At 41.5% G+C, this 10,457-nt stretch overlaps 1 pseudogene; it reads right to left on the bottom strand.

Moving 5' to 3' along the window:
* Window positions 1–2,693: 2,693 nt before the first annotated feature.
* LOC146058814 (serine/arginine-rich splicing factor 3-like) lies at window positions 2,694–9,839 on the bottom strand (annotated as a pseudogene).
* Between the last annotated feature and the right edge of the window lie 618 nt (window positions 9,840–10,457).

Genomic DNA, 10,457 nt, shown 5'->3' with positions numbered 1-10,457 from the left:
GAAATGTGTAATCATTTTGTTTTCCACTAAATTCATATACTCCAAGCATTACTTTCAATCTGGTAATTGAATATGCAGCTCTGAAGTAGATACGTTATACACAACTTTAATTTACTGATACCTTTCTACCAGAATGCAGTAGAAAACTAATTAAAATGAAATAATGAAATCTTCCAGACTTAAAAATAAAAAAAAACCGTTGTAATCAAACCACCTTGCTTGCTGTACTTTCACATTTTTACACAACAGTGACCTCTAGTGGGTGATTTTAACAAACTTTTCCTTTGCCTATAAACAGGTGCGCTATTCAGAAAGCCTCTTTAAATGATTTAGAAAATAAGCCTTGTTTTGAATTAATGTACCTGGATGATGCACACATCAATGTACTCCAGGGAGGCAATTATTAAAACATTTGATAGATGTACTCTATGCGCCATGGGGCAGGGCCGTAACTAGGTATGGGCACAGAGTGTACAGGCTCTGTGGGTGCACTGTTACTCGTCCCATTGCCTGCACTTCTGGCTTGCAGGAGGCATGGAACGGCACCCTGGCAGCAGTGCCCCCGCAGCATCCCTCTACTGTCTACTACAGGGGCCCAGCCTATAGATACTGTTCAGTGGTGCAAGTAGAATTTTTTTCTTGGTGGTACTGATAGCCACCAAAAATGGGCATGGTCATGTGTCATCAGGGGGCGTGGTCACACAAAGCTAGAGGAGTGAATAAATGACAATAGAGGCGTGGACACAGGAGACAGGGAATGAGAAACAGGGAATGACTGGGGGTGGGTTGGCTCTTGCTTGGGGGAGAGCCAGGCAGCTTGTGCTTACAATAGTGGAGCCTGCTCTTCATGCTGTCAGCGCCGCTGATGCCTGTCAGCGTGACAGGCTAAATCAGCAGTAGCCGGTAGCTGCATACAGCACCAATCATAACGCTGGGTGGGCGGGCTGCGGATGCATACCTCCCAACTTCTGGCTGGAGGAAATAGGGACACGAAAAGGGGGCGGGGCGTATGCAAATGAGGGCGTGGCTTATGCTAATTAGCCGCGTCTATTCTACTAGATTGGGGGGTCTCCCAACTGCCACCCCCCGCAGCGGGACAATGCCTGCCGCGGGTGGGACGTCGGGACAGGACCCGAAAATCGGGACTGTCCCGACGGAATCGTGACAGTTGGGAGGTATGCGGATGCATTATATTTAGACTTAAAATGAAAATAGAAATGACAGTGGATCAGGGGTAAGTGGTACTGCGTACCTGCAACATATTTCTTACAGGTACTCCGTACCACGCCGTACCCCCTTACTTGCAACACTGATACTGTTGTAGTTTCTGGGTGCAGGTGACCTGCCGCCCCTGTGTGTGATGTCACACGTTAAGTAGGCAGGGCCTGCACAGGACGCCAGGAGTGCTCCTTACAACACTGGTGCAAGGTATTGTATGTGGGCCTTGCATGTATTGTAAGCATTCATTTTGCATACGATGCATTTCATGCAAACTCATTCACTGCTGTGGCTACGTCAAATCCTTATCGCAGCACTGTCATATCCGATCCAATGCGAACGGGGCAATGCATAGAGTCATGATTGTAAGTAAAAAGCATACGATTTTACACCTTTAACATGATTTATTGGCCTAATGCATGAAAATCATGTAGAAAAGGTACAAATCGCACTAGTGTATGGGCGCCTTAAGAGTGAATCCCCACAATTCACCCTTCTATGTTAGAATTACTCCTTGTGTTAAATATACATTTAGGAAGAATATGATGAGCCACATGGTTTTCTCTGCAGCTATTTGATTATGCGGTGTAGGAAAAAGGTATTTAATCAATTAGCCTTTTCACCACATGGTAAGCCACTGGTTAATGCATAGAAGCCCACTGATTCCTTGTAAACTGCAGGATCTAATAGGATTCTCTGAACGTTAAATGGAGAAAGCTTCATGTAATGTGCATTTTTTATCACAGCTCCTAATGGTGCAAGGAAAAATCCTGCGCCCCAGGCATTAGCGCTCAGCGTGATCAATCAGCTTTGGGCTAAACTCTTCAACTAATCGAACTCCACCTTTATTTATTATTTATTTACAGTTTCTTATATATCGCAGCAGATTCCGTTGCGCTTTACATTTGAAGACAGTGATAACACAAACTGGGTAATAACAGACAGACTTGGAGGTAGGAAGCTTACAATCTATAGGGATATAGGAGGGAAACCCAAGGACAGGCACCAGTAATAGCATAGCAGTCCCACCAAGTTACAAGTCCAGAAGGGAAGCTATATAATACATAAGTGCCTCAGAGGGTTATGCTTGTAGAACTTAATTATGATAGGCTTGCCTAAAGAGGTGAGTTCTCAGGGAATGCTTGAAAGTTTGGAGGCTAGTAGAGAGTCTTATTGTGCATGGAAGGGCCATAGGATGGGAGCAGACAGTCCTGTAATAGTGAATGGGTGCAGAAGAGAGACGCACCTGTATGAAGCATAACAGAACACCTGTATGAAGCATAACAGAACACCTGTATGAAGCATAACAGAACATTTTTCATAACTACTTACAAGACAAAATACAACAAAACACAGAATAATAATAACAATGACAATAATAATAATAATAATAAAAAAGTTTAAAAAACATCATGACAAAGCAAAGAGAAAAAATGCTTTTCAATGTCATCTGTACACTGCTGAAGACATCCATGCTATTTTCTCTCGTTTGACCTTGAACGGCTGGAAAAGAAAATTAAATCATAAAAAATTTGTTGCACATCAGAGAAAAATGACAAAACGTAAAATAAAATTACTCATTTCTAGTTTTTCTATGTTTAGTTAACCCTAACCAAAAAGTGGAGGTAACCTCGACCACACTGAGTGTGTCGGGGTGCAGGTGCGCCTGGCCGGAGCTGTGTATCCCTAGCTGCTGCTCTGAGACAGGGTAGTTAATCCTGTACTGAGTATACAAAAAAAGAAAAATGGGGTGTAGAGCTGCGCTTTAAAATTGATATAAATGTATATAAATATATACACCTTGAAATAAGGAATTCTATGGATAAAAAAGGGATGAAGGATTGGTTGATCTAGTACAAGAAGAATTTATTATCTAAAATTAGCACATAGCCAAAAATACAATTGTGATAAAATGTATTACATATAAAAGTTCATCTCACCAGATACAATAGGAATATGGATAGGGCCCGGAAAAGTCCAGAAAGTCCTGTACAGGGCTGGGGTAGTAAAACGTCCTGTGTATGGCTGGGAAATAATACCCAAGAGGAGCAGTAGGGAGGGAGGACCAGGTGACGGTGTAGGGAGTGGTTCAGGTTGACACAATATGCCGACTCCCTCCGCTAAATTCACTGAAGCGGGATATGGTCCTCAACCTCTACCTTTCCTGCTATTAATTGTAATCCAATGTCCAATATCCTCTGACAAAGCTGCCTGGAGCAGCGAAACCGGTCAGGACACAGGCTGTTTCATCTCTATCCAGATTTCCAACTGGTTATATCAAAGAAACCCGGAAGCACTGATTTGTGTTGCTTTTCACCACCCTTGTCCAAATTGGACTACCCAGCATTAGCAGCAAGGTCGAGGTTGAGGACCACTTCCCGCATCATCACATCCAGCGGAGGGAGACGGTTATTTGTGCCATTCTGGGCCGCTCCTGGTCTGTACCATCGAGTCCTCCCCACCATCTGCTACAACAGGGACACAAACCAAGCCCCACCACTTGTGGATTCCAATCGGGCCATCTACAATACTGCAGTTCGGCATTACCATCTCCAACTGGCCCGACATTGGATTACAATTAATAGCAGGAAAGGTAGAGGTTGAGGACCATATCCCGCTTCAGTGAATTTAGCGGAGGGAGTCGGCATATTGTGTCAACCTGAACCACTCCCTACACCGTCACCTGGTCCTCCCTCCCTACTGCTCCTCTTGGGTATTATTTCCCAGCCATACACAGGACGTTTTACTACCCCAGCCCTGTACAGGACTTTCTGGACTTTTCCGGGCCCTATCCATATTCCTATTGTATCTGGTGAGATGAACTTTTATATGTAATACATTTTATCACAATTGTATTTTTGGCTATGTGCTAATTTTAGATAATAAATTCTTCTTGTACTAGATCAACCAATCCTTCATCCCTTTTTTATCCATAGAATTCCTTATTTCAAGGTGTATATATTTATATACATTTATATCAATTTTAAAGCGCAGCTCTACACCCCATTTTTCTTTTTTTGCCTAACCAAAAAGTGTTAGATCAGTTTCAATACTTGAGGAGGAAAAAACCCCCCATGAAATACCTTCTTGATCTAGAAAATGAACTCAATGGTTTATGATTCCTCTCTCTGGACAGAGATCTTTCTCTCCGACGTTCTCTAGAAAGGGACCTGAAAGAAAAAAGGATAGAAATTAAATATCACTTTTATTTTCTACAGGATAATACAGATGTAGCCGGACTCATCCAGCCGGGTGCTGGTGGTCGGATCCCCTTCCGACGGAGCCCACCACCTCCTCCACGCCGCTCCCCGGTCGGTGCCCGCAGCCCCCGCACTCTGCCCATCTCCCTGAAGGGGAGATGGGCTGGGATTCCGTCCCCCGCCGCCGAAATACTGGGACGCGCCTGCGTATGAGATGCTCACGCATCCCAATCAGATGGAGTGCCTCTGAGCCAACGCTCGCCAATGGCAACACTCAGGCAAGCCCTGAGCTGATTGAGAGGGGCGCCATCTGTAGTTCCAGTAGAGAAAAAAACTAAAGTCAGGAGCATCTCTAATTCTCAGCATTCTGACACCAATAAGTGGCACTTGTGAAATTTGGAAATAAAAGTACAAAATGCCTCAAAGGCATAACACTTAAAAACCAGAACCACTTGCAACAGGTTCCCGTGCAAAACATTTTTTCATCCAATTAGGATATCGTTAGATAATCAATACATTTTCAACATCAAATAGCTACACTGATTATAATTAGGCTTTATTCAACCAAATTGCCTACGGTTTTCAACGCACAAGAAAAAACAAAAAGTCAGCTATATTTTATGTACTCCATCCACAAATAAGAGCATAATTTTACGGAACTTAAAATTTCCCGATAATCCAGTTAGAGCTTTTCCTTGCAACAATTCTATCAAACATAGGATTAGTTTGGAAGCCAAGACATGACATTCTATTATACATAGGGGTTTGTACCTATGAACTAGCTCAGACAGACAGTATTTTGTCAAATGCAATACAAAAAGATCCTTACCTACTACGGCTGTGTGAAAAGCTCCTTCTCCTTGGTGATCTAATACAAAAGAAAAGAAAGAAAAAAGGAATGTCAGCCTTGAATGCAAACCTCCCAGGGGTTATCAAATCTGCTCAAAGAAGGACCCAATTTATACCTATGTTAGATATAAACAATCCCTACCACCACAGGATTGAGGAGACGGCAATTGGCAATTGAACCAAAGCCATAATTCACATCCGCTACAGTGCCTCTACTTGGCAGCCTACTAACTTTGGACCATTTACCCTTAGTGACCTGACCACCACTCGTGACCCCAGACTAGCTTCGAGAAATCTCAATCATGCAAACCAGGGGCCATAGCAAGAAAAAACAAAACATAAAAACTGACATGGAGATTTAGGAAACTGATTTAATAAGAGGAACATTTATTTCCTTATGCAGAATAAAATTGTACCATACTTGGTTAGTTGAATTTATGAAGGGTTAGTATAAATCTAGATCCCAGCATTTAAAGAGGACAGATTAGTTAAGTAAATGAGCCAGATTAGGCATACATAAACCTATTCTGCACATCTCCTACATGGCCCAGGCTCACACAAAAAGATGTATCACCCATATAACTTTCTTAAATTTCAAGCAAAGTCATTTCCCTTAGAGTTTACGCACAGCCAGCCTTAGATTGATTAAAATAGATTAACAAAAATACCTTACAAAAGCTGATTAAAGTCTTATCTAAACCAGCAAAAAACTTTGTATAAGCAGGAGAAAACTTACTAGTTTTTTGGATTTCAACAAGCTAGAAATGGTGAGGATGCCGGACAGGTGGCCAAGTAGAATTTGTTGAAAAGGTTTTGCCGGGTGTTGCATTGAATTGAGATGGTTTGCGAAGGGGGATGCTGTGCTTTTCCCTGCTTTTTTTGCTTAGCCGTAGGCTGGCGCTGCAGTTGTTGCGAAGACATTTTGACAAAGTTAACAGTCGTGCTGATTGGCCAGTAATGTGTGGGCTCTGAAGGTGGGCCACTGCCGAGTTTTGGTTAAGGTTGGAGGAAAGCTGAGTGGACAGCATGCTCGGGAACCAAAGGGCAGTGCAACCTGATGACTGGCCATGCCTGGGTCATGTGATACGACACCAGCCAAGCTGAATGGGGCACGCTGGTCACATGACGCTGAAAAGGCTAGTTGACTAATGTAGACCCAGAGGGTGGTGAGAAGAGACATGATGGTGACTCTGTAACGGGTTTCATTTTAATAAGATGGACCAAAGGCACACAAAAGAAATAAAGAAAAACAAAAAAACAACAAATACAAGCCATCAGTATAACCATCTATTATTTAAATTCATTGATTGGATGCAGGGAATGGAGTCATAGTGCACTATAAGCAGCAAAGGTCTATGTTATATTGCAGCAATTCAGTAGAATAAAGACTATGTACTTTTAAATATATGTTATTAAATAAAATGAGTAAGCATGGGAATCATTAGTGGGCCTGAACTAAGAGACATTATAAAAGCTTCACAACAATATATTCAGTTTAAATTGCAGAAATACGGTGTCAAATTACTTTAGATTGCATGAAATATGCAATTAACACAAAAAGAGATAAAGTCATAACAGAAGTGTGCAGCTTTTACTGATGTCTCACTCACTAATTGGTGCATGTTTTCTGAGAATATAATTAGGCAATACTACATTTCACTTGAATACCTTATATAAAAAGTAAGTAGAAACTCAATATGTATTTCATTTTTTTTAAAATGGGAGACATTATAGGGGCCTACACACATGGAGATGTGCTGAGCGTTCTGCTAAATCGCTCAAAACGCTCAGCACACAGCAGTGTATGTTTTAGTGATATCCAGGCTTGAGCACAGGTGACTTAATTAGTACCTGAGTGTTTCTGATTAAACCATCTGTGCTGAAGCCTGGATATCACTAAATCCTGCACTGTTGGTGTGCCTTGAGGACCGTGGTTGGGAATGCCTGTATTAAGCAAATGCCAGTTAAATGAAATGATAGGACACTGAAGACACTAAAATAGCAGACAAATAATACTTAGTTGTACACTAAAAAACACCAAGTAGTTACATCATACCTGCGCCTTGGTGGAGGACTTCTCCTATGATAATCATCCCTAGGACGTCTATTCCATGATGGTGGAGGTCCACGATTCCTGCTTCTTTTCTCACCATAATGGGCCCACACACATAGCAATGTGTGCAGGGCTACCTAGCTATGCTAGGTCGGGCTGTGCTGCGCAGCTATCGCATAGCACACAGAGCTGACAGTCCACACACAGAGCGAGCTGTCAGCTCTGTGTGCTAAGCGAGCAGACAGCGCCAGTGTTTTCCGGTGGGAGAACCCTGCTGATGCCGAGATTGATGGACACTGTGCATCAATCTCGGCCAGCGATAAAGACGCGCGGGGACGCGCACTGCTGCCGATATAGCCCCCACACATACACCGATGTGAGGGCATTTGTTAAGCGACTTTGCCAAACTAAGCAAAATCGCTTAGAAAATGCCTTAATATCGGCATGTGTGTAGGCCGTATTAGATAATTCTACTCTAACTGGACATCCACACAAAGTTCTAAAGAAAATAAAAAACTTAAAAATATGATTCCACAAAGCAGATACGGAATAAATACAAAACATTGTTGTTTTAAAACACATTTCTTATATGTATGTGATTAGATCAGTGGTCAGGGAACTCGGTCCTCATTACCCCACACAGTGCATGTTTTGCTGGTAACCCAGCAGGTGCACAGGTGTACTAATTACTCAGACACATTTTATAAGGTCCGCAGGTGGAGTTAATTATTTCACTTGTGATTCTGTGAGGAGACCTGCAAAACATGCACTGCGTGGAGTAATGAGGACCGAGTTCCCTGACCACTGGATTAGATGGACCTAAGAAGTCCATATATGGATTCAAGCATCTACGAAAGAAAATTTATGGCAAGTACAGTATGTAGACACTAGCTACCGACAGCCCTAGGAATAACAACTACAGTAATTAGAATCTACTCATAAACGTTATAAAATAACAACCAAGAAATCAGTACATGTTCTTTTATCTAAGGGACAAAGAAAAAACAGTAGAGAAGTCTTTACAGTTCACATTGCAGTTTAGCATGTTTCTGTATGGGAGTTTGCACCAGTGATGTGCAGGGAGGTAAATGGCTGGTGAGGAACTGGCTGGTATCAGAGCCATATTTACTCACATGAGCCTAATGGCTCATTCTTACATTATAGACAGGTGCAGCAGTATATACTGTTGAAAATTTGGTGAGTTTTTAACAGAGATGTCCGGAAAAAATCCTGACTCACCTGTCAGAGACTTTTGTTCCAGAGTTCTCTTTTTTTTTTTAAAAGCTTTATTTTATATAGAGAATTAATACAAAGTATAAATCATATTTGGTATAAGGAAAATACCATGCTCTTTGTTTTCTTATTGAAACTTGAACAAATAAAAAGGAAACCATAAGGGAGGGCGCAGTTAGGAAATGGAAAGGAGAGGAGGAAGGGAGTGGGAAAGGGGAGAGAAAGAGGGGGGGGGGGGGAGGAGGGGGTCAGGGACAGGTACAAACATTTCACAGTTCATTGCATATATGATAGAATATAGAAAAATACAAATTGCAGGTATTTGAAAATACAAAAACAAAGGAAAACTGACAGCGAAGAAGCGGTGAAGCCCCGTGGGGATGCAGGGGCAGCCTGAAATAACAAACATAACCATTCTAGCTATAGAAACTAAAGGCCCCCTTACACTTGTCCAACTTATTGTCCAACAAGTTGGATCTAATTGACTCAAGATTTATCCTATGTGCAGGAGGATCAATCTCTTGGTTATACCCAATGGCACGGGATTGTGCATTGGGTCCTACACATCAGGCACATCAGATTTTGTCAGACAGGCACATCAGATTTTGTCAGATAAATTGACCCAATCCACCTGAATTGGGTCAAATCTGACAAAATCTCACAAGTGTAAGGGGCCCTTAAGAGTGGTCACAAGTAACAGAAGAAGACGATACGGGAGCCATATATAGGAGCCAAGGACCCCAGACAATATCGAATTATGGGGACAATCATAGAGGTAGTAGGTGATCTTTAATTAGGGCGATTCTGTGGGGGGAACAGGGGACTTCCAATTCTTAGTAATAAGGGACATGGCTTGTTCCAGAGTTTTGACTATAAAATTATTAGACCAATGCAAAGATGATATTTATAATATATTCTTTGTATATTTCATAAACTTTATATAATCAAAACTCTAAACTACAGAATGACAGAAAAGGCTCAGCCTCACCTCACCTCATGTCACGTGTACAAATAATCTGAGTAATGATCAGCCATTAACAATATGCAGTGAGTGAAATGAGAAACTACTGTAATAAATTACCGTCCATCTAATTCTCTAACTGCATCGGCTGCATCTCTAGGATCTTCAAATTCTACAAATGCAAAGCCAGGGGGGTTCCTGGCAACTCAAACACTACGTAACGGTCCATAGTAGCCAATGCCCGTTCCAATTCCGTCTTGTTGCCATTGTTACGCAGGTTTCCAACATAGACTTTGCATTCCAGTGGACAGGAGTCATGATGCATGGCTACAAAATAAAGAGGGATATTTAGAACATTGAATGCTCCATTGTTTGACAAGTAGAGGAATTCAAAACAGCTTTCTCAGTGATGATACCATTTTGGTATATTAGATTAACAATGAAAAGATAGACAGTGTCTAGGTCGACGGCACAAAATTAACATACACAAAAGTTTAACACAAGCAAAAGGTCGACATAAGTTTTTTTTTTTGTGTGTCAAGTTGTAGATTTCAGCATATGGACCCCAAATTAGTGTACTACTGTGCTCTGCATATTTCACCGTTCTCAAACGGAGTCCAAGTGGATGGTAAACTATGAGAACATTTTAAAAAAATATCATGTTAACCTTTTCATGTGTAGCATTGGGACCTACCAGGGTTTTTTGTTCTGCACTTTTTTTTTATTTTTGGGTTTCTTTAAAAAAGCTTGGTGCCAAGAGAACCTTTCCTAAAGAAAATAGATGGCTCTGTTTCTCTAAGCTGCTCCTTAAATTAGGGTATGTGCTAAGGAGTCTATAATTTATCTTAATAATATTGGTCATTTTACCTGCTGTTATATTATATTTTGATACAAATGAGTGTTTGGTGTTTATCCCTTACCCTTCTTATTAGTTTTATCTTGG

The sequence above is a fragment of the Crinia signifera genome, chromosome 2 (assembly GCF_055691185.1).
Source record: "Crinia signifera chromosome 2, ASM5569118v1, whole genome shotgun sequence".
Lineage (NCBI taxonomy): Eukaryota > Metazoa > Chordata > Amphibia > Anura > Myobatrachidae > Crinia > Crinia signifera.
This window is presented reverse-complemented; position numbering and strand designations above follow the sequence as displayed.